The sequence below is a fragment of the Callithrix jacchus genome, chromosome 11 (assembly GCF_049354715.1).
Source record: "Callithrix jacchus isolate 240 chromosome 11, calJac240_pri, whole genome shotgun sequence".
Taxonomy (NCBI): domain Eukaryota; kingdom Metazoa; phylum Chordata; class Mammalia; order Primates; family Cebidae; genus Callithrix; species Callithrix jacchus.
Window position 1 is genome coordinate 83,826,683 of NC_133512.1, and position 23,950 is coordinate 83,850,632.

A 23,950-nucleotide genomic window follows, 5' to 3' on the forward strand; every position below is an offset into this window, starting at 1 on the left:
CATGTTTAGAGGATCCCACTTTTCCTAGAAAAGAGAAGAAAGGAAAATAAACTTTGAAGTTGATTTTCAGTCTTAAAATGAAAAAAGGGAAAAATGAGCCAGCTTTTTCAGAGAAGATTGTTGAAACTTCCTTGGTGCTAATGAGAGCCTTTTTACTGTAGGAACATATGTGGAAAATCAATGCTGCAGGTCACAAACCCTTTCAGTAAATTCCTGTAGTGGAGCAAAGACCATGTAGAAGTGCCAACCAGAACAGATGTCATTCTTAACTTCATTTTCTCAAACAGAGAAATTCTTGAAGATTTAAAATTAGAACAAAATCTTCACATAAGCATCATGAATTGGCAGAATTAGGGATTCTAAGAGAAGGCTTGGAAAAATCCTGAAAAAGGAATTTTAAAAAAGCCTAAAAACCTGATTTTGGCAAATGTGAAATTACACGGTAGACTTTCAAACCCTTTTTTTTCTTTTAATATTCCTGCAAAGCTATAGTCACAGTTTCTTCATCTGAGGCCCAGACATGAGCAATGCCGCATGTCAATTCTACTAGGGCAGGGAGTGCATGATAAGCTTGAGCTGCTTGATCAGAATTATGATAGATAATATTCGTGGCTCCTAGGGTGACTCTGGTGTTGCCCTGTGCCCAACAGATCTTAGTATCTCCCTGGATTGCCATACTGGCACCTACCTTGGTTTCCAACTAGAAGGAAAGCCATTCATTTTTGGCTATGGTCTCAACACATTTCTTGCTGCTTGCCATTGAAATGAATTTCATTTGTTTTCCTTTGTGCTGCTGGCTGAAGTCTTCTTGTTCAGAGAAAACATCTTTTTCACAATAGAAGTAATAATATTTGCCCACTTTTGAATATTGTTTATTGCTTTGTGTCTCCAGACCTATACTCAGATAATATCCTATGATGCTATTAGAAATAAGCTCAATTTTCTCATGACTTTCTCCATACCTGGGACAAGGGCTCAGCCTTCATGCTAGTTAGTTATTCTCAAAACCAATTTGTCCCTTCAGTCTGCCCAGCAGAGTTCCCAGTATGTCTCACAAGGTTGCTCACATTATCCTGTGGTTCTCATGAGATGAAATTACATTAGAGTCAAAAATTTCAAGAAAACAGAAAAAAATTAAGAACATTAAAAATTTAATATTATAGCTCATGATATGGAAAGGTTGATTTAAGGAAATAATTAACTAAAGAACAAAAGTGTACTTATAAAAAGTATTCACAATAGGAGCTAAGATCTGTGTTCAGTGAAAAAATACAGGGTGAAAAGTTGTGGGGGTCTAAACTGAGTGAGAAGAGTTGTAACCTATGGAGAGAAAAATAGGAGTTTCTGAATTTCTAGAAACAAGATACATAATAGAATCATACAACAAATGGGATCTTAACAGTCATTAAATGAAATTCATTGCATAATACAGGAATTCCTTCTGTAGCCCTGCTGATACTGATCATCCACCCATAACTTGAAATTTCGCAGTTCTGGGGAACTTATTACTTGTAAATAGGCCACTCCATAGAGGAAAATAATAAAGAAATATATTTTCTTCTTAATAAGTGGAAACAGGCCAACAACATGGCACTAAAGATTTTTAATGCTTAAAAAGACTTTAATATTTTTAGCAGAGAGAGCCTACACTACACTCTGAACTGGACTGAACATGGATCTGGGTATCAGGACAAAAGGGAAGAACTAATACATATTTTCTAATTAGCTTAGCTACCTATCTCTATTCCAAGGATACTGTTAACCCTTCTTTTGAGACCGACTAATGGCCAATGCCTAAGATGTGAAAAGGTCAGACTGGAACCCATATTTCTTTTATCAAAATATACAAATTCATATTTTCATATTGTTATAGTACAGCTAATAGTTATTGCTATTTGGTAGTCTGCTTTTATCTGGATATTTACCAGCTGGTATTTCCAGTCATTTGTGTCCCAGATATTTGGGTAGAGGAGGAAACTTTATTTTTTGCAGATGGCTGAAGCAATGCTTAGTTGCTTTGTGCTTTCTTGAACAGGAGGTGTCTAAGATGTAAGGACTTTTTATTATTTGCCAGAGACTGCCTTATAAGAATTAACTCATGTAATTATTATTTTGACAGATTTCTGACCCATGATATCCTAAGACAACAATTTATGTATCATTAAGCAAGTTGAAATAAGTCTAATTCCAAAGGAAAATTGTAAAATAGAATTTATATTTTTAGTCAATTATAACGAATATTCACTGAATGAATTAATAGTTGTGGTTCCTAGGGTAGAATGAAAAAATGATTTACATCCAAGAAATTGCAAAAATCTAAATTTGAATATATTTAAGAGAAAAAAAATGAGTGAAGAAAGAAGGAGTGAAAACGAAAACATGACAAAACATTCTACAAAGCTAGGATGCTCACAAAATCAAACAGAGCAGCAACGACTGGACAGTGATCAATTAATGGTATTTGCAAGGAAAGGATTCTTAAGTAAAGATGTCTAGTAAGCTTCATGGATTTTCTGTGAAAGGTAGGGATAATAAAACCTCTTTGAAAATTTCACTGAAATCACTGTACTTTTGCCTTCTGCTTCAGCATGATCAGATGCTACTCTGATTAGAGTACTGTTTATAAAGAAGAGCATGTATGCTCGTGTGTATGTGTGCACGTGTGTGTGTTGTGTGTGTGTGAAGAGACAATATATCTCTTAATGAAGATGATTAATGCATCTTTTGAACATCTGTATTCTATGTCTACTGATATCTTGTTCCAAAGTATTTGTAGAAATAAAATTAACTCTTTAGTTGATTATATTATCATGGAAAATTAGGAAGATATCTTTCCTCTTCCCTCTTCTGTAATTCTGCCTCTAATTGGTCATTAGGACACATTTCTTTTTAACATCCATTTCCTCTCCTCCATTGCTGACTATGCTGTAAGTTTTGTGTTTAATAACCTTTACTATTACCTTCTAGCTGGTTCTCTTGCCTCCTGTCTGTTCTTCCAATCTGTCTTTCATATTGCCTCTGAGTTATCTCCTGAAAAGAGAGATCTAATCCAATTGCCCCCATTAAAAACAAAAACAACTTATATGGCTCCCCATGGTAGACAGAATAAAGTTCTGCATTCCTTATTTCAACTATGAATTCTCTAGGATGCATTACTTGACTACGTTTGGTACTAATATTCTGTGCTCTTAAAGATTTTTGTCTTTTTCCTGTTATAAAACCTTGCCAAAATATATTGGATATCCTGATTTAATTATTGACCTACTATGCTTATACTGTTGGACTTGTTTTCGGTTATAATGTGATTCCCAGTAGTCACTACTATATAGTGTATGAAAGTTAAGGGCTGGAACAAATTTGACTTTAACTTGGCTTAGTTTTCCACTCCATACCTTTCTGTGAACACTGCAGTGCATCTGTTCCTCAATGCTTCCCAGCACCTCTGGGCTTTTCTCCCTTGGCACCCTCACCATGTAATGTAACCTTCCTGATCCTACATAGCAACATTTCACCGTCATTTAAGCCAGAACTCTAACTATACATTCTTTTTCAAGCATTTTCTGATCTCATTTGTCTTCTTTATTTCTTTGGAAGCCAAATGCATATTCTTTTGGACTCTATTATAACAATGAGGTCTTTCTGCTTGAAAATACAGTTCGCTTTTAATCTCACATTTCCTCTACTTCTTTGAAAGTTTCCTGAAGATAGATGTGATGACTAACTCATCTTTACTTCCTTCATGGCATAGATGAAAAGCGCTAAATTTATGAAGAAGATGCTTACTAAGTATTTACTAAGTGGTCGAGAGGTGTTTGATGGATCAATATTTCCTCATGTGTTCTGCAGAACTGTATTCTGTAGCATTTCAGTAGATTTTTACATGAAATGGAGTTCTATGCTCATAGAGGTTTGGGAAATTCTGGGTTAAACAGAGTCAAACTGTTTTTTTTTTTTTTTTTTCGAACTGAGATACTTACTGAGCCTTAAATGCTGAAGTTTGTTGTTCGCTAATGGAAAAATATTTTATCCAGCATTTCCAAATTTACATGGGCTACTGAACTCTTTATCCACAAACTGCCATGTTACATATAATCTAGTGAGAAGATATGGCTGACCCCTGTTTTACAGTTGCAAACAGTTCCAAACTCCAAACTACATAGCCTTGGAGTTAACTAAGTTAGAGTCTAAATCTTTAACTGAGTTTGACACTTGAAGATGCTCTGATCTTCGTGCAGCTATAGCCTTTGACTTTTGAGCTGCAGCAGGTAATCTCAGTGAGCCTCATCAGGAAAAGCACTGTTAGAGGATTTTTTAAAAAACATTCAGGATGTCTAAATTACAGTTAAGCAGAATGTCTCAATATTATATAATTAATTCTAGTATACAGGCTATTATAAGAAAATGTTCACAATTAATTTTTGTTACTTGATTCCTCTTAATTTACCCACTTTGATGACATACATTTTGCATATTTACCATAGCATATAAGAATCTTGAAGAACAATTTTATAAATGTGAAATTGTGTGGGCTTTATATAAGAAGAATTGCAACTCATTGTTTAAAGTCAAGATCAAACAGGGCTTGATAAGTTGTTTTTGAAAACAAATTCATCCTGCTCCAATTTCAACACCCACATTATAACCTGCCCTGACAAATCACACAATATCAATACTTCCTTAGAATTTAATGTATCCTCAGTTTTCACTTGGAATCTGCACTGGGAAATAATGGAAGAAGATGCCTTGGAAAAATATACTTCAGTTTCTGTCTATCATTCTCTTCATTTCAAATATAGTCTTCTGAAGAACAGAGCTATATCCTTTGTTTCCTTTGTATGCTCCTCTGACTTGAGTGCTGTTCTGTGTTCCCAGCAGATACTCTGAAGACATTATTAGGCTGACGCCCAAGTAAGTAAGCACCTTCATTAAGTTTTACATGCAAGAACATCTTGATGATAAGGTATAGTGGAGTGTAGGGGTGGTGGTGGGCAGAAGAGCCAGCCCCCTGGAGACTGGGAACAAAATTCAAAAGACTTTGATGAGCAAGAAACAAATATAAAGACATTCTCTGGTATACTCAAAGAACAGAAATCAGATTGAACAAATGTAAAATGAGTAATGAGGAGTTAGATTCGAATATCTCATGAAAATGTGGAAGAGTCATCATGAATTACAAGAGCTCCCATGAATGAGTAACATGGTGCTTTTTAAAAACTGAGCATTTTCCCAAGGATGTGTTAAAAAGGAGAGTAGTAGTAGGCAAGGTTTATGCTTGGACTCCATCTCATGTTAAATGACATACTTAAATGAAATAACCTGAATATATTGTGAGCTAAAGAAATAAAACTCAACTGATATTTCAATTTTGTAAATCCTTCTTGCAAGATTCCTGAAAATACTGTGCCAATTAAGTCTCTGTTTCTAAATAATGGCAGAATCCACAAGCTCAGATCTCAAATTCTCAAGTATAATATTGGTTACAGTATAGATGAAGTATCCTTTGTGTTTCTAACCATAATGAAATGACAATCACCATTCTGGGGAAACATTACCACGTGAAGAAGAGTGACTGCATTCCTGTCCTTGTAATACTCTAGTAGCATTAGGAGCAGTATCCCCATCCTGTCAAACTGTGTGCACCTCTTTTGCTGAATATTCATTAGATTTAAGTTACACATGCTATGGGATCTCAAAGATCTGTAATGATTGAAAAAGCTCAAATACCTATTGTGGATAATTCATGTTGAGTATTAAATATAAAATGAAATAAAAAGATTATTTTATTAACTCATTAAGACTATTGTCTAATAGAGTTAAGAATTTTAAATAAATTATGCAACTGGGGAAAACTAAAGCAAACAGAGTTTTACCATAGCTTTATAATGGTGTGCAAACTCCAGTAGCTTAGTAGTTTCTTGAACAGGAGATGTCTAAGATGTAGGACTTTTTATTATTTGCCAAAGACTGCCTTACAAGAATTAATTCATGTAATTAGTTAATTACATGAGTTAATTAACTAATTAACTGCCTTTTGTGTCTTAGGATATCATGAAATGATTTCTGACCCATGATATCCTAAGACACAAAAGGCATTTCATTAATGGAGAATGTGCATGTCAAATACCTTCTAAAACTGAAAAGTAGAAATTCCCCATTTTATACAAAGCCATCTAAAAATGTAAGGAAATAGAGATTTTTGAACAATATAACTGATATGTAGATGCAAAATATTTCAACTTTGTACTTCATAAAAAATATACATTTTCAAATCGACCATTATAAGAACCAGTTAACCTGCCATGAGGAAGCCCAAATATCTTGTAAAAAGACCCGCATCAAGAAAAATCGATGTCCATAGCTCAGTCCATAGCTCCATCTGAGCTTTTAGCAGCCAGCTGGCCCCATTTACCAGTCATAGGAGTAAGCCATCTTGAAAAAGGATTTTCCAACATCCAGTCAGCTGCCTACTTCAGGTTTGGTTCTCCAGAAGCAAACACTGAGATTGAGTGGATAATACAAGTGGGTAGGAGTTATCAACATCTGTGAAAGGAAGAAGAGACACAGGACTGAGCAGAGAAAAAAATCTAAACCACAATAAAGTTCTGACAAAGCCCTTGCCAACCAGGTATTATGCTCTATGGTGGATTTTGCCCATCAAATTTGTTCAGTGTCAGGTTAGAATGGACAGACTTTTGTATTCCTGCCTTTCTCAGTCATGAGATGAGAGCTTCCCTGGAAAGGATATGACCTCAGATGAAGCAGCTCTTTGCATTTAAGCAAAGCCCTGAAAGGCTGACGGCTAGAAGTGTTTGCTAACCACACACCCTACAGCTGGACAGCAAGTCTTTCCTTGAAAGGGGAGGATCTTTGTGGTGCATCTTCTTATCTGCTCCGCTGCCCCAGCTGATACTACTTGGCGCAGAGATGAGTTTCCCTGGGGAGGTTTTGTTATACAGCAATCATAACTATAATACACCAAATCTTTCCAAGTTATAAAATGACAAAAAAATATAGTGAACACTCTAATTTAGGTATTTATTTATTTGATCTCTGTATGAATAAGGATTATTTAGGAATATATTCATTTGGTCTCTGTATATGATGAAAAGAATTAAAAGAAAAAATATCAAGAGATAGACAACTCTTTAGTGTCAAAGTATCATAAATTAAAGTTTGAACAACAAATAGGACAACATTTGTAACAAAAAACAGGCAAAGAATTTTTATTATATCTGACATACTCAGACAAATCAATAAGTTTTAGTACAGAAATAAGCATGTCAGAAAAGATTTATTGCCGGGCATGATGGCTCATGCTTGTAATCCCAGCACTTTGGGGGGCCAAGGCAGGCAGATCAAGAGGTCAAAAGATCAAGACCATCTGGGCTAACATGGTGAAACCCCATCTTTACTAAAAATTCAAAAAATTAGCTGGATGTGGAGACGCGTGACTGCAACCTCAGCTACTCAGGAGACTGAGGCAGTAGAATCACTTGAACCTGGGAGTTGGAGGTTGCAGTGAGCTGGGATGGAGCCCCTGCACTTCACTCTAGCCTGGGTGACAGAGCAAGACACCATCTCAAAAAAAAAAAATAAGAGATATCTATATATAGAGATAAATAATATACATATACAAACTGCTCAATCTTATGAATACATAAAGGAATATAAGTTAAAACTAAAATATGTACCAGTTTGATTTACAAATAAACTATATTAAAATAAAGTATTACTTAATGTTTATGTTACAGTCATAAACATAAGGTCATATGATGTGCAATGAGGTCATTCACATTAACAGTAGAGGAAGGAAAATTTCATAAGACCCTTTTAGAAAGAATCTTGGCAATAGGCATTAAAAGCTATAAAGTGCTATGTTCTCTCCCATCCAGTAATGAAGTTTCCCAAACTCTACCATGTGTAAATATTCTGAAAATATGGGCTAATACTTATGTATTAAAATGTTTATTCATTCTTTTATTTTTGCTAATAGCCAAATAAGAGGATATTTGTAGTAACTGATTAACCAGAATATTATACAACCACTAAGCATACTGTTTTCTAAGAAATTTTAATGGTGAAAAATGTTTATTATATTAAAAAAGTACACACAATCTATATACAATACAAATGCATCTATAAAAAAATATATTTGTTTCAAAATGTGGCAATGTATTCATAGTTGCTTCTCCTAGGAAGATGTTCAAATAGTATTATTAATTTCCACCCACTTTGGAGAGAGTCGTTTCTCTTTAAATTGTTGCCTTCATACAGATATTAATGTCTTTACTCTCAGTTCAGGCAACATACAAGCATACAGACTATTGGATATAGAATGGTTCCCACGCAAGGGATTTGCAAGGAATTCACTCTCAAGCACTTTTAAGAGCTGAGCTTCTTCCACTCACCTTTGGTTGTTGTGGCCAAACATCCCTTTCTTCTGCTGAATCTCCTTTCTCTCCATAGCTTCCTCTCTGGGCCAGCTACTCCTCTGCTTTCTCTTATTCCTCTCTACCAATCACAGTTCTCTGCCCTTAACTGTGTCCAAAGAAGGTTAGAATTATCTTTAAATCTTTTTTTCTGCTCCAGTGTAATCTTCAGTTTTTATTGAGTGTGACAAAGTAGATGAAATAAGAAAATACATAAAGTGATTTGGGTTAATAAATGCTTTGGCTTGACTTATCCACATTATTGTAGTAAGACTTATGCTGGTTAGAGGAGACCAGATTAACTAAAAGTTCCTTTTAGTTAAAATCCTGTAGTTCTGAGAACTTTTGGGAAGGAAAGTACATTATATTTAACTTGTAAGACAGTTTGTATTCATGGAATACACAAAGTTCTAGAAAAGTATGATGTCACACTGAAGATTTGTCATCAGAGGTGTAGAGAAATGACTCATTAGATCTCTATGTTCAGTTTTTTTTTCCCAATCCGTTTAATGGCAGAAGTGGGCAGTGCCATGGTCTCTTACACTACTGAAACGTAGTGTTAAAAAGTATTGCTAAAAGTAGTCTATTCTTACTCAGAAAATTATCTGTGTTTGACTCAGACTTTTTTTTTGAGAGGAAAAGAGATAATGAATATATGAATTTTCAAGGGTATTTTAGGCACCTCCAATGACTGCACCAACCTCTAAAGCACATCCCAGCACTTGAATCTCTTCCAATGAAGTGGAAAATCAACAGAAGCAAAGTTGACAGAAAAAAAAAAAAGAGTCATGCTGCCTGTGACATTGTGTCTGGGACACAAAGCATTGACCTTGAAGCACTGGCTCATTCATTTATGGATGATTTAATCACTGGGACCTTTTAACATCTGGGTCATTCCTCTCCATGGTATATGATCCCATGGATCTCCCTTGCTCCCGTTTTCTCACATTTTTTTTACTCATCAAAAAGAGATTAGAGATCTCCACTTTTATGAGCATTGCCTCAACCTCAAAAACATAGGGAAGAAATGGGAAAAAAGTTGGAAACTAAAAAAATTATCAAACCATTATTCGTAGGTGAAGTGTACTGGAAAACATTCTCTAACTATTAAACTCAAAATATTTTCTACATATCTTTTATGTAGATATATTATTAAACAACAATTATTTAAAGAAAGATGACATCCTAGGTGGGGTAATTGGGAATGTGGATAAGAAGAAAAGAGGAGTTTCCATCAGGGAGGCTACTGAAGAATGGTTTTGTTATTACAAAAGAAAAGAACCATCCATTTAGAGATAACATAATAAAAGATATGTGTGTGTGTGTGTGTGTGTGTGTGTGTCTGTGTGATGAGTTAGTGTTTATTGCTGTGACCATAATAAGAAAAGTAAACTATTTTAAATTCATTAGTTTTAAAATAAAAGAACAAAATAGATAAAAAATTTAATATGGAAATATTAAACCTTTGTACAAACTAGTAAATTTGCATTGGGAGAATGAGATTCAGAAAGAGAAAAAGACCCAAATTTAAATTGTTTTATTTAAGTAAAAGGAATAAAAATAAATTTGTGCTTGATTGGTTATGCATTAATAATTAGCACATAAATAATGTGTGCTAGAATCGTTGTGTTAATTTAAATGATATTAAAATACTTCAATTCATTGTAAAACATAAAAAAGAGATCATGATCTATATTTTAAAACCATATTAGAAAGAGAGTAACATATTTGAAAAGGAAAACAACAGAACATTATGAAGACTATGTAGAAATACCGAAAATGTTTGAGTAATGCTAAGTCAAATATAAGAAACTGAAAATGGGTGGTTTATTACATAATTCATGTAAATATAAATTCATGTGGAAGATAATATGTGAACATGTTATGACAGTGGCATTACTACTATTGCTGTATTATTAAATTATTTTAAATATTATGTATGAGGGAGGACTCAAAATGGCACTGTGAGAACAACCCAGGATTGGAGCTCACGTTGAATCCGCAAACGGTGAGTCAGAGCTGCATTTACAGACTGATCTTTGTTGCCCACAGAACGGGGAAACTCCCAAATGTAAAAAGACACGGGGCACCAGGCAGTAGGTCTGCCTGGTGAAGCCGGCAGCCGGGGCGGCGGCGGCCGGCCCTACCCAGCAATCCCCACAGGGCGTGCTTGTGCGGGTGCCCTGTTGAACCGGCAACCTGAGACTTGAGAGGGCTGGACTTGAGACTGAATGGGACTTGGACAGTAGCCCAGCCCAGGGGATTGCAGGGACAGATAGTTTGGGATACCCAGTGGGACGAACAAAACCGCAATTTCAAACTATCCCGAGCAGACGGTCCGAGACGCTCTGTGGGGGAGGGGCGTCCACCACTACGGAGGCAACCCGCCCCAACTGAGATACATGCCCACTGCTGATGCAGCCACCCGTTGCCGAGGCAACCCGCCCCAACTAAGATACACGCCCACTGCTGACGCAGACAGCCGTTGCCGAGGAAACCCGCCCCAACTGAGATACACGCCCACTGCTGACGCAACCTGCCATTACTGAGGCAACACACTACAATGAAGAGACTCTGCTGCAGGGCGTGGCGGAGACCACAGCAGAGCCTGCAGGAACAGAGCGAATCACACAACAGCAGGGCGGAGCCTCGGCAGCCAAACAGTGGCTAGTCTGCCTTCTAGCTGGGCAGAACACCTCATCGAACATCCAAAAATAAAGCCCAAACCCCTCAACACAGAGCATTTGAGAAAAAAAAAAGGGTTTTTTAATGAGCTGTGTTGCAGCAGAATCAAACATAGCAGCCTAACAGCCCTGAATGAACAACAGAGCGCACAGCTCAGCAATTAAGCCCCTATAAAGTACAAACTGTCTCCTCAAGCAGCTCCCTGACCCCTCTATATCCAAAAGACTGACAACAGGCAGGCATCATCCTGGGACAAAGATAGCAGAAAAAGAAACTGGTAGCATCCCTCGCTGTGCCACAGCTGCTAGAGGTGCACCCCAGACAAGCAGGGTCTGGAGCGGACCTCAGCAGTCGTACAGCGAAGGGGCTAGACTGGTAGAAGGAAAACCAAGCAACAGAAATACTTCATCATCAACATTCCGGGTGTCCACTCAGAGACCCAATCGAAAAGTCAGCAACTACGCAAACGACCAGCGGACAAATCCACAAAGATGGGAAGAAACCAGCGCAAAAAGGAGGAAAACACCCAAAACCAGAACACCTCGCCTCCTAGAAAGGACCAAACCTCCTCACCAGCAAGGGAACAAAGCTGGACGGAGAATGACTGTGACAAAATGACGGAATTAGACTTCAGAAGATGGATAATGAGAAACTTTTGTGAGCTAAAAGATCATGTATTAAATCAATGCAAAGAAACTAAGAACCTTGAAAAAAGATTTGAAAAAAGATTCGAGGAAAGGATAACAAGAATGGATAACGTAGACAGGAATATGAATGAATTAAAGGAGCTGAAAAACACAAAACGAGAACTTTGCGAAGCATGCACAAGTTTCAATAGCCGAATTGACCAAGCAGAAGAAAGAATATCTGAAGTCGAAGATCAACTCAATGAAATAAAACGAGAAACCAAGATCAGAGAAAAAAGCGCAAAAGGAAATGAACAAAGTCTCCAAGAAATGTGGGACTATGTGAAAAGATCTAACCTACGTTTGATAGGTGTACCAGAAGGGGACGAAGAGAATGAATCCAAGCTGGAAAATACTCTTCAGGACATCATCCAGAAAAATTTCCCCCACCTAGCAAGACAGGCCAACACTCAATTGCAGGAAATACAGAGAACACCACAAAGATATTCCGCAAGAAGAGCAACCCCAAGGCACATAATCGTCAGATTCAACAGGGTTGAAATAATGGAGAGAATACTAAGGGCATCCAGAGAGAAAGGTCGGGTCACCCACAAAGGGAAGCCCATCAGACTCACAGCAGATCTCTCAGCAGAAACACTACAAGACAGAAGAGAGTGGGGGCCAACATTCAACATTCTTAAAGAAAAGAACTTTCAACCCAGAATTTCATATTCAGCCAAACTGAGCTTCAGAAGCGAAGGAAAAATAAAATCTTTTGCGAACAAGCAAGTACTCAGAGATTTTATCACCACCAGGCCTGCTTTACAAGAGCTCCTAAAAGAGGCACTACACATAGAAAGGATCAACCAGTACCAGCCATTCCAAAATCACACTGAATGCTAAAGAGCTTCAACATAATGAAGAATCTACAACAATTAACAGGCAAAACAGCCACGTAGCATCAAAATGGCAGTATCAAATTCACACATAACAATATTAACCCTAAATGTAAATGGACTAAATGCACCAATCAAAAGACACAGACTGGAAAATTGGATAAAAATCCAAAACCCATCAGTGTGCTGTATCCAGGAAACCCATCTCACATGCAAGGATACACAAAGGCTCAAAATAAAGGGATGGAGGAAGATTTACCAAGCTAATGGAAAGCAAAAAAAGCAGGAGTTGCAATTCTCATCTCTGATAAAATAGACTTTAAAGCAACAAAGATCAAAAGAGACAAAGAAGGCCATTACATAATGGTAAAAGGATCAATACAACAGAAGAGCTAATGATCCTAAACATATATGGACCCAATGCAGGAGCAGCCAGATACATAAGGCAAGTTCTTAATGACTTACAAAAGGACGTAGACTCCCACACAATAATAGTGGGAGACTTTAACACTCCACTGTCAATACTAGACAAATCAACCAGACAGAAAATCAACAAGGATATCCAGGGCTTAAACTCAGACCTGGAGCAAGCAAACCTGATAGACATTTACAGAACTCTCCACCCCAAATCCACAGAATACACATTCTTCTCAGCACCACATCACACGTACTCTAAAATTGACCACATAAATGGAAGTAAAGCACTGCTCAACAAATGCAAAACAACTGAAATCATAACAAACAGCCTCAGACCATAGTGCAATCAAGTTAGAACTCAGAATTCAGAAACCGACCCAGAACCACACAGCTTCATGGAAACTGAACAACTGGCTGTTGAATGTTGACTGGGTAAACAACGAAATGAAGGCAGAAATAAAGAAGTTCTTCGAAACCAATGAGAACGAAGACACAACGTGCCAGAACCTCTGGGACACATTTAAAGCAGTCTCTAGAGGAAAGTATATAGCAATAAGTGCCCATATGAGAAGAATGGAGAGATCCAAAATTGACACCCTATCGTCAAAATTGAAAGAGCTAGAGGAGCAAGATCAAAAAAACTCAAAACCCAGCAGAAGACAAGAAATAACTAAGATCAGAGCTGAGCTGAAGGAGATTGAGACACGAAAAACCCTTCAAAAAATCAATAAATCCTTCCCAAATCATTTTATGAGACCAACATCATCCTGATACCAAAACCCGGCAGAGACCCAACGAGAAAAGAAAACTTCAGGCCAATATCCATGATGAACATAGATGCAAAAATCTTCAATAAAATATTGGCAAGCCGATTGCAACAGCAAATCAAAAAACTTATTCATCATGATCAATTAGGATTCATCCCAGGGATGCAAGACTGGTTCAACATACACAAGTCTATCAACGGAATTCACCACATAAACAGAACCAAAAACAAAAACCACATGATTATCTCCATTGATGCAGAGAAGGCATTTGACAAAATTCAACAGCCCTTTATGCTAAAAATCCTCAATAAACTCGGTATCGATGGAATGTATCTCAAAGTAATAAAAGCTATTTATGACAAACCAACAGCCAATATCATACTGAATGGGCAAAAACTGGAAGCATTCCCTTTAAAATCTGGCACTAGATAAGGATGCCCTCTCTCACCACTTTTATTCAATATAGTACTGGAAGTTCTAGCCAGAGCAATCAGGCAAGAAAAAGAAATAAAGGGTATTCAAATAGGAAAGGTGGAAGCCAAATTGTCTCTATTTGAAGACGACATGATAGTATACCTAGAAGACCCCATTGCCTCAGCCCAAAAACTCCTGAAACTGATAAGCAACTTCAGCAAAGTCTCAGGATATAAAATCAATGTGCAAAAATCACAAGCATTCGTCTACACCAATAACAGACTTAAAGAAAGCCAAATCAAGAGCGAATTGCCATTCGCAATTGCTACAAAAAGAATAAAATACCTTGGAATACAACGCACAAGGAACGTAAGGGACCTCTTCAAGGAGAACTACAAACCACTGCTCAACGAAATCAGAGAGGACACAAACAGATGGAGAAACATTCCATGTTCATGGTTAGGAAGAATTAACATCGTGAAAATGGCTATACTGCCCAAAGTAATTTACAGAATCAACGCTATCCCCATCAAACTACCATTGACTTTCTTCACAGAACTGGAAAAAACCACCATGAACTTCATATGGAACCAAAAGAAAGCCCGCATAGCCAAGTCAATTCTAAGCAAAAAGAACACAGCGGGGGGCATCACACTACCGGATTTCAAACTATACTACAAGGCTACAGTAATCAAAACAGCATGGTACTGCTACCAAAACAGAGTTATAGACCAATGGAACAAAACAGAGGCACCAGAGGCAACACAACATACATACAACTATACAATCTTTGATAAACCCGACAGAAACAAGCAATGGGGAGAGGATTCCATGTTTAACAAATGGTGTTGGGAAAACTGGCTAGCCATGTGCAGAAAGCAGAAACTGGACCCCTTCCTGACACTTTACACTAAAATTAACTCCAGATGGATTAAAGACTTAAACATAAGACCTGGCACCATAAAAACCCTAGAAGGAAATCTAGGCAAAACCATCCAGGACATAGGAGTAGGCAAGGACTTCATGAACAAAACACCAAAAGCATTGGCAACAAAAGCCAAAATAGACAAATGGGACCTAATCAAACTCCACAGCTTCTGCACGGCAAAAGAAACAGTCACTAGAGTGGATCGGCAACCAACAGAATGGGAAAAAATTTTTGCAGTCTACCCATCCGACAAAGGGCTGATATCCAGAATTTACAAAAAACTCAAACAGATTTACAGGAAAAAAACAAACAAGCCCATTCAAAAGTGGGCAAAGGATATGAACAGATACTTTACGAAAGAAGACATATATGAGACCAACAATCATATGAAAAAATGCTCATCGTCACTGGTCATCAGAGAGATGCAAATCAAAACCACATTGAGATACGATCTCACGCCAGTCAGAATGGCGATGATTAAAAAATCTGGAGACAACAGATGCTGGAGAGGATGTGGAGAAAAAGGAACACTTTTACACTGTTGGTGGGAGTGTAAATTAGTTCAACCATTGTGGAAGACGGTGTGGCGATTCCTCAAGGCCTTAGAAATAGAAATTCCATTTGACCCGGCAATCCCATTACTGGGTATATATCCAAAAGACTAAATCATTCTACTATAAGGACACATGTACATGAATGTTCATTGCAGCACTGTTTACAATAGCAAAGACCTGGAATCAACCCAAATGCCCATTGATAATAGACTGGATTGGAAAAATGTGGCACATATACACCATGGAATATTATGCAGCAATCAGAAATGATGAGTTTGTGTCGTTTGTAGGGACACGGATGAATCTGGAAAACATCATCCTCAGCAAACTGACACAAGAACAGAAAATGAAACACCGCATATTCTCACTCATAGGTGGGTGATGAAAAATGAGAACACATGGACACAGAAAGGGGAGTACTAAACACTGGGGTCTATTGGGGGAAAAGGGGAGGGCCAGTGGGAGGGGGAGGTGGGGAGGGATAGCCTGGGGAGAAATGCCAAATGTGGGTGAAGGGGAGAAGAAAAGCAAAGCACACTGCCATGTGTGTACCTACGCAACTGTCTTGCATGCTCTGCTCATGTACCCCAAAACCTATAATCCAATAAAAAATTAAAAAAAAAAGAAAGAAAAAAAAAAAACCAAACAACCAATCCCTTAGTGCTGAATTCTTGTCATTAGAGACTTTCAATTATTTGCACCATATCTAGAGTGGTTTTAGTGGTGGATAGGAAGAGAAGAGAAGAATCAGAAGTTTAGAGAAACCCGAGTAATATGGGGTCAGCTTTTTTAAAAGCACTCATACTTAATGATGTCTTTCCTTGAAAAGTATCCCTCCCATACCCACATTTCAGAAAATGGAAAAATAAGGAATTGGAGATACATGTAGTACCTAAGGATGGGGAAGAGGAAAAGGACAAAAAAATTTTTGTCTAAAAAAATAAAATAAAATAAAACCTTCTCTCTAAAATTAGTTGTTCTATTTTAAGAATAAATGGCAACAGATACCCTCCCCTCCCCAAAATGGTGGGATCTGGGTTTACAAAACTAAAAGAAATGATTAAAAGAGAAATAAAATATCAAAGACTAAAGTCATCAGTATGAAAATGTGTCAACATTCTACCCTAAACGTTAATAGCTATGTCTTAATAATAAGAGCAAACACCTATCAAGTACTTGATGTACTAGGCATACTTTTAATTTACATGAATTAATTTATATAAATTTTACTACAACGCAAGAGGCAGGGCCTATTGTTATATCCATTTTACATATGTGGAAATTGAAGCCCAAAGAGGGAAGTAAACCTGCTCAAGGTTGAGGTGGGGTTACGTTCTCAGACGTTTAATTTCCACAGTCCACATTATTAATCACCTATATATCACCTATACATAAAAACAATTTGATCCAATTGGTGGTGGGGAGAGGAAGTAGGAATTTGCATTTTTGCGAAGAGTGACCAAGTATTGCTGGCAGTTAGGTGGAGAAGTCTCTGGAAAATTCCATTAATATTCCCCAATTAGAAGCATGCAAAAAACTGGACTTGCCAGGGAAAATGTAAAAATAAAAAAAATTACCAATTTCTTAGATAAGCAGAACTGAAAGCTGAGGTTGGAAAACTTCAACTTTGCAGTAGATAAAATAGGAAAACACAAGAAATAGTCCCCTAGAAATGTCTACTTTGATCAGCACTACCAGTGGTAAACAAAGGATTCTGAACACCTCATTAGAAGATAGTGGTGATCTATGAACTGATCCTGATAGAAGAGTTTAAACAAAATGAGAAAAAAGAATAGAGACAAAGTTCCCCAGTACTGACTTCCAGAGCCTTTGGATCTTTCTTATTCCCGCAGCAGTGGAATGAATAACTGAAATAGTTTAGATGTTTGTCTCCTCCAAATCTCATGTTGCAATGTAATCCCCAGTGTTTCAAGTGGGGCCTGGTGGGAGGTATACTATTTAGACTATGGGATCAGATCACTCATAAATGACAGCAGCACTATCCCCTTGGTGATAAGTGAATTCTCACTCTAGCAGTTCATGCAAGATCTGGTAGTTTAAAGAGCATGGCACCTCCCCCATTCTCTCTTGCTTCCTCTCTCATCATGTGACATTACCTTTTCTCCCTTTACCTTCTGCCATGATTGTAAGTTTCCTGGCATCCTCACCAGAAGCAGCTGCTGAAGCCATGTTTGTATAGCCTGTGGAACCATCAGCTAATTAAACCTCTTTTCTCTAAAAATTACCCAGTCCAGGCTGGGCACGGTGGCTCAAGCCTGTAATCCAAGCACTTTGGGAGGCCGTGGCAGGTGGATCATGAGGTCAACAGATCGAGACCATCCTGGTCAACATGGTGAAACACCACCTCTACTAAAAATACAAAAAATTAGCTGGGCATGTTGGCACGTGCCTGTAATCCCAGCTACTCGGGAGGCTGAGGCAGGAGAATTGCCTGAACCCAGGAGGTGAAGGTTGCAGTGAGCCAAGATCGTGCCATTGCACTCCAGCCTGGGTAACAAGAGCGAAACTCCGTCTCAAAAAAAAAAAAAAAAAAATTACCCAGTCTCAGGCATTACATGTAATGCAAAAATAACCTAACACAGAAACTTGGAGAGAGATGTTGCTACAAAGATACCTGAAGATGTGAAAACAGCTTTGGAACTGGATAATGGGCAAAAGCTGGAAGTGTTTGGAGGACTCGGAAGAAAAAAGGAAGATGCAGGAAAATGTGGAACTTTTAAGACTAGTAAATGGTTGTGACCAACATACTGATAGAAATATGGACAGTAGTTGGGGAAGGGGTGATACTGGGGTGAGAACAGGACAAAGGAGGCTGCCTCAAGACATATGGACAGTAAAGGACAGGCAGATGGAGTCTTAGATGGAAGTGAGGACTTTATTGAAACTGGAGTAAAGGTCACCCATGTTATGCCCTAGCAAAAAAAATCTTGACTGCTGGGTCAAATGGAATTTCTATTTTTAAGGCCTTGAGGAATCGCCACACTGTCTTCCACAATGGTTGAACTAATTTACACTTCCACCAACAGTGTAAAAGTGTTCCTTTTTCTCCACATCCTCTCTAGCATCTGTTGTCTCCAGATTTTTTAATGATTGCCATTCTAACTGGCGTGAGATGGTATCTCAGTGTGGTTTTGATTTGCATCTCTCTGATGACCAGTGACGATGAGCATTTTTTCATATGATTGTTGGCCTCATAAATGTCTTCTTTCGTAAAGTGTCTGTTCATATCCTTTGACCCAGCAATCCCATTACTGGGTATATATCCAAAAGACTAAATCATTCTACTATAAGGACACATGTACATGAATGTTCATTGCAGCACTGTTTACAATAGCAAAGACCTGGAATCAACCCAAATGTCCATTGATAATAGACTGGATTGGAAAAATGTGGCACATATACACCATGGAATATTATGTAGCAATCAGAAATGATGAGTTTGTGTCGTTTGTAGGGACATGGATGAATCTGGAGAACGTCATCCTCAGCAAACTGACACAAGAACAGAAAATGAAACACCGCATATTCTCATTCATAGGTGGGTGATGAAAAATGAGAACACATGGACACAGAAAGGGGAGTACTAAACACTGGGGTCTATTGGGGGGAAAAGGGGAGGGCCAGTGGGAAGGGGAGGTGGGGATGGATAGCCTGGGGAGAAATGCCAAATGTGGGTGAAGGGGAGAAGCAAAGCAAAGCACACTGCCATGTGCATACCTACGCAACGGTCTTGCACGCTCTGCTCATGTACCCCAAAACCTAAAATCCAATAAAAAATTAAAAAAAAAAAAACTTGCCTGCATGACGTTCATTCTCTAGGGATCTGTGGAAATTTGAACTTAAGACCGATGACTTAGGGCATCTTGTGGAAGAAATTTTTAAGCAGCAAAGTGTTTAAGATGTGACTTGCGTGGCTGCTTCTAACCATCTACAATCAGGTGTTGGAGCAAAGAAATGACTTAAAATTGTAACTTGTGTTTAGAAGGAAAACAGAGCATACAAATTTCAAAAAAATTTCAGCCTAGCAAGTGGCAGCCTAGTCATGTGGCAGGAGAGTAATCCAAGTAGGCTCTGGAGAAACCACTTGCTAGAAATATTATCATGACTGAAAGGGAGCTAAGTGTTAAGATCCAAAAGAATGGGGGAAAGTCCCCAAAGGTATTTCAGAGATTTTGGAGATAACTCCTCCTCTAAATGGCCTAGAAGGAAAGAATAGTTTTTTGGTCCAGGCCTGGGACACTACTGCCCTACTCAGCTTCAGAACACAGCTCCTAATATTCTGTCCACTCTGTTTCCAGCCTCCACTCAAAGGAGCCTAGATATAGCTTAGGTCACTGCTCTGGAAGACACAAGCCTTAAGCCTCAGCAGCTTCCATATTGTGTTAAGCCTGCAGCCATCCAGAATGCAAGAGCAAATGAGGATGGCCGCTTCCACCTAGATATCAGAGTATATAGTGGAGAGCCTGGGTGCTCAGACAGAAGCATGCCACAGGAACAGAGTCCCCACAGAGAAACTCTGCTAAGATAATGTCAAACAAAAATGTGGTGTTGGAGCTCCCCCACAGAGTTTCCATCAGGGCACTGCCGGGTGGAGCTGTGGGAAGGAGGCTGCTGTCCTCCAAACCTCATAATAAGAGACCCACAGGCAGCTTGCATCTTGAGTCTGGAAGAGCTGTAGGCACTTGATTCCAACCCATCAGAGTAGTCACAGGGGCTTCACTCTGCAATGCCACAGGGTCAGAGCTGCCCACAGGCTTGGGAGCCCACCCTTTGAACCAGTATGTCCTGAGTGCAGGACATAGAGTCAAAAGAGATTATTTTGGAGCTTTAATATTTAATGACTTCCTGTTGGATTTCAGACTTGCATGGGGCCTATTGCCTCTTTCTTTTAGCTGATGTTTTGGAATGGTAATGTTTACCTAATGCCTGTAGCACCATTGTATCATGAAAATAAATAACTTGATTTTTATCTCACAGGCTCATAGGTGGAAGAAACTCATATCCAGTTAGGACTTTGGACTTTAGGACCATTAAGTTAAGGCTGGAATGAATTAAGACTACTATGAAGGCATGATTGTATTTTGAAATGTGAGAAGGACATGAGACTTAGGGGACAAGGGCCAGAATTTTATGGTTGTAATATTTGTGTTCTCTAAATCTCATGTTGAAATGTGATTCCCAATGTTGAAGATGGGGCCTGGTGAGAGGTGGTTATATCATGGGGGCAGATTCCTCATGCATGGCTTGGCACCATCCCCTTAGTGATAAATGAGTTCTTACTCTGGTAGTTCATGAGAGATCTGGTTATTTGAGAAAGTCTTGGACCAACTCCTTCACTTCTCTTGCTTTCCCTCTTGCCATGTGACATGTATACTCCGCCTTTACCTTCTGCCATGATTGTAAACTTACTGAGGTCTAACCAGAGTCAGACACCAGCTTCATGCACAGCCTGCAAAACTATGAGCCAACTAAACCTTTTCTTCTTCTTAAATTTTACCCAGTCTCAGGAATTTCTTTATAGCAATGCAAAAACTGGCCTAATACAATAATCATTAGCACATTTTCTAGGAAAGGCATTGGATTAATGAGAATTTGCTGGCATGATTTCTAATTTTTTTTGTTTTTGTTTTGCTTTTCTTTTTAAAATGCTTCTGAAACACACATATAGAAAATTGCATAAATCAAAAGAACAAAAAGATTAACAAAATACCACACAGTGAAAATTCCTGTGTAATCACTGCAGGTGTCTAGAAATAAAACACTAATGGTATCACAGAAGTGCTCCTTGTAATCTCTCTTGACTTCTAACACCATGTGTTAGTTTTGCCCATGTTTGGATTTTATACAAATGGGACACAAAATGTTTATTCTTTTGTGACTTGTTGCTTCTTCTATTCAACATTGTGAGGTTCATCTCTATTGTTGAATGTAGCACTAATTCATTGTCATTGCTATATATTGGTTGTGGTAGATTGCTATAATAATGCCTCTCAATGTATCATGCCCTTTTACATACACACCCCTTTGCAATGTGATGTTGCATCTTCTGCTATCAAAAGATGGAGACTATTTCTTCATCATCTTGAATCTAAGCTGGCCTTATGATTGCTTTGACATTGACTGTGATAGAAATGATACTATGCAAGTTCTACATCTTAGCACTAAAAATCTTTGTAATTTTGTCTCTTGTTCTCTTAGACCCTTTGACCATAATGCTGTGAAAAAGCCCAGCCTAACTTCAGTATGAAAGTATTTACAGGAGGAAGAATGGAGGTACTCCAGTGACAGCTGGCACTATGTTCCAAAGGCCATCTTGAGCCTGCATATTCAGGGAAAACATCAGATGATGGTAGCCACATGAGTGAGTTCAGACAAGAACAGTGGAAGAAAGTCTTAAACAACTCACAGAATTTTAGAAAAAAAAATTGGCTTTTAAGCCAGCAAGTTTTACAGTAGTTTTTTTTTTTTTTTTTGAGACGGAGTTTCGCTCTTGTTACCCAGGCTGTAGTGCAATGGCGCAATCTCGGCTCACTGCAACCTCTGCCTCCTGGGTTCAGGCAATTCTCCTGCCTCAGCCTCCTGAGTAGCTGGGATTACAAGCACGCGCCACCGTGCCCAGCTAATTTTTTGTATTTTTAGTGGAGACAGGGTTTCACCATGTTGACCAGGATGGTCTCGATCTCTTGTGATCCACCCGCCTCGGCCTCCCAAAGTGCTGGGATTACAGCTTGAGCCACCGCGCCTGGCCGCTACAGTAGTTTTTAAGCAACCATAGATAATAGAAAATACACATACAAATATAATGTATTTATCCATTTACTATGTTTGGGTTGTTTCCAGTTCTGGGTTGTTATAAATAGTTCTACTACCATCTTTAGGATACATATGTATGCATTTCTGTTAAATATATATCTAGAAGAGGAATTGCAATATCAGTATTGATAAATATTGGTAAAGGGTTATATTTACATAGGTAATATAAGTGAGTTCCAGTTGCTTCATGCTCTCCCGAATCCTTGATAACATTTGTGATTTTCATTTGAATAATTCTAGAATATCATTACTATTATCTCAATGTAACTTTGACTTACTGTATTTTCATTTTTGTATAAAGGTAACTTAAACTCAAATATCCCAAAATATTTCACCCATATGTTTTCTCTAAGAAACTTACCTGAATCATTCATGCATTTGTGGACACACACACACAAAATATGCACACATACAAAGCAACATTCTGTTTAATGATCTACACATTGTATTTGCTTTTGCTAAATATTGATGTTTCTGTATTCTCTTTTTATTTGTATATTTCTAGTTGTCCTTTGTCTGTCTTTTTATTTTCAACCTATGAATTACATTATTTTAGATGCCATCTTGTATGAAGTATATGAATATGAGAACATTATTTATCAAAACTTCTGGGATTTTGACAGATATACTCAGAGGACATATTTATAACTTTAGATACTTTTAATATATAAAAAAGAAATAAAAGCAATAAATGAAGCACTGCTTTGAGAAGTTATAAGAAAACCAAAAAAATCTAAGAAAGCAGCAGCAAAGAGTCAAAGATAAATGCAGAAGGCAATGAATTAAAACTAAGTAAAGTAAGAGAAAATATTAAGTTAAAAGAGAATACACTTTTCAGGGAAATCCAAATTAAAACAGTGAGGTACCATCTCATGCCTATTAGAATGACTATTATCAAAAAGACAAAAGATAATAAGAGTTTGCCAAGATGAGGAGAAGACAGAACTCCTGCACACTGTTTAAGGGGATATAAATTGATACAACCAACATGGAAAATAGTATAAAGTCCTTGAAAAAGTAGTAATAGGACTACTATATGATCCATCAACCCCACTTTTGGGTATATACCCAAAGGAAATAAAATCAGTGTGTTGAAGAATTATCTGCATTCTCATGTTCATTGCAGCATTATTCATAAGAGCCAAGATACAGAATCAACCTAAGCATCCATCAGCAAATGACTGGATAAATAACATGTCTAGAAACACATTGGAATACTATTCTGCCTTACAAAAAAAGAAAGCTTGTCATTGATGACAACATGAATGAACCTTGAGGACACTATGTTAAGTGAAATAAGCCATACAGACAAGGACAAGTTCTGCATGGTCTTACTTATATGTGGAATCTGATAAAGTTGATCTCTTAGAAAGTAGAATGGTGGTTGCCAGTGGTTGGCT

The 23,950-nt window shown here is 37.9% G+C and overlaps 2 long non-coding RNA genes across 2 annotated transcripts in view; one reads left to right on the plus strand and one right to left on the minus strand.

The window, feature by feature from the left end:
- Nucleotides 1-23,950, plus strand: part of LOC144578279 (uncharacterized) — a 480,728-nt gene that overhangs the window by 338,138 nt on the left and 118,640 nt on the right. The window lies entirely within an intron of this gene.
- LOC118143866 (uncharacterized) lies at nt 4,619-8,807 on the minus strand. Its single transcript, XR_004728361.2, has 3 exons — nt 8,409-8,807; nt 6,410-6,540; nt 4,619-5,012 (listed from the first exon to the last, which is right to left on the minus strand). It is a non-coding gene; the product is annotated as an uncharacterized LOC118143866 (long non-coding RNA).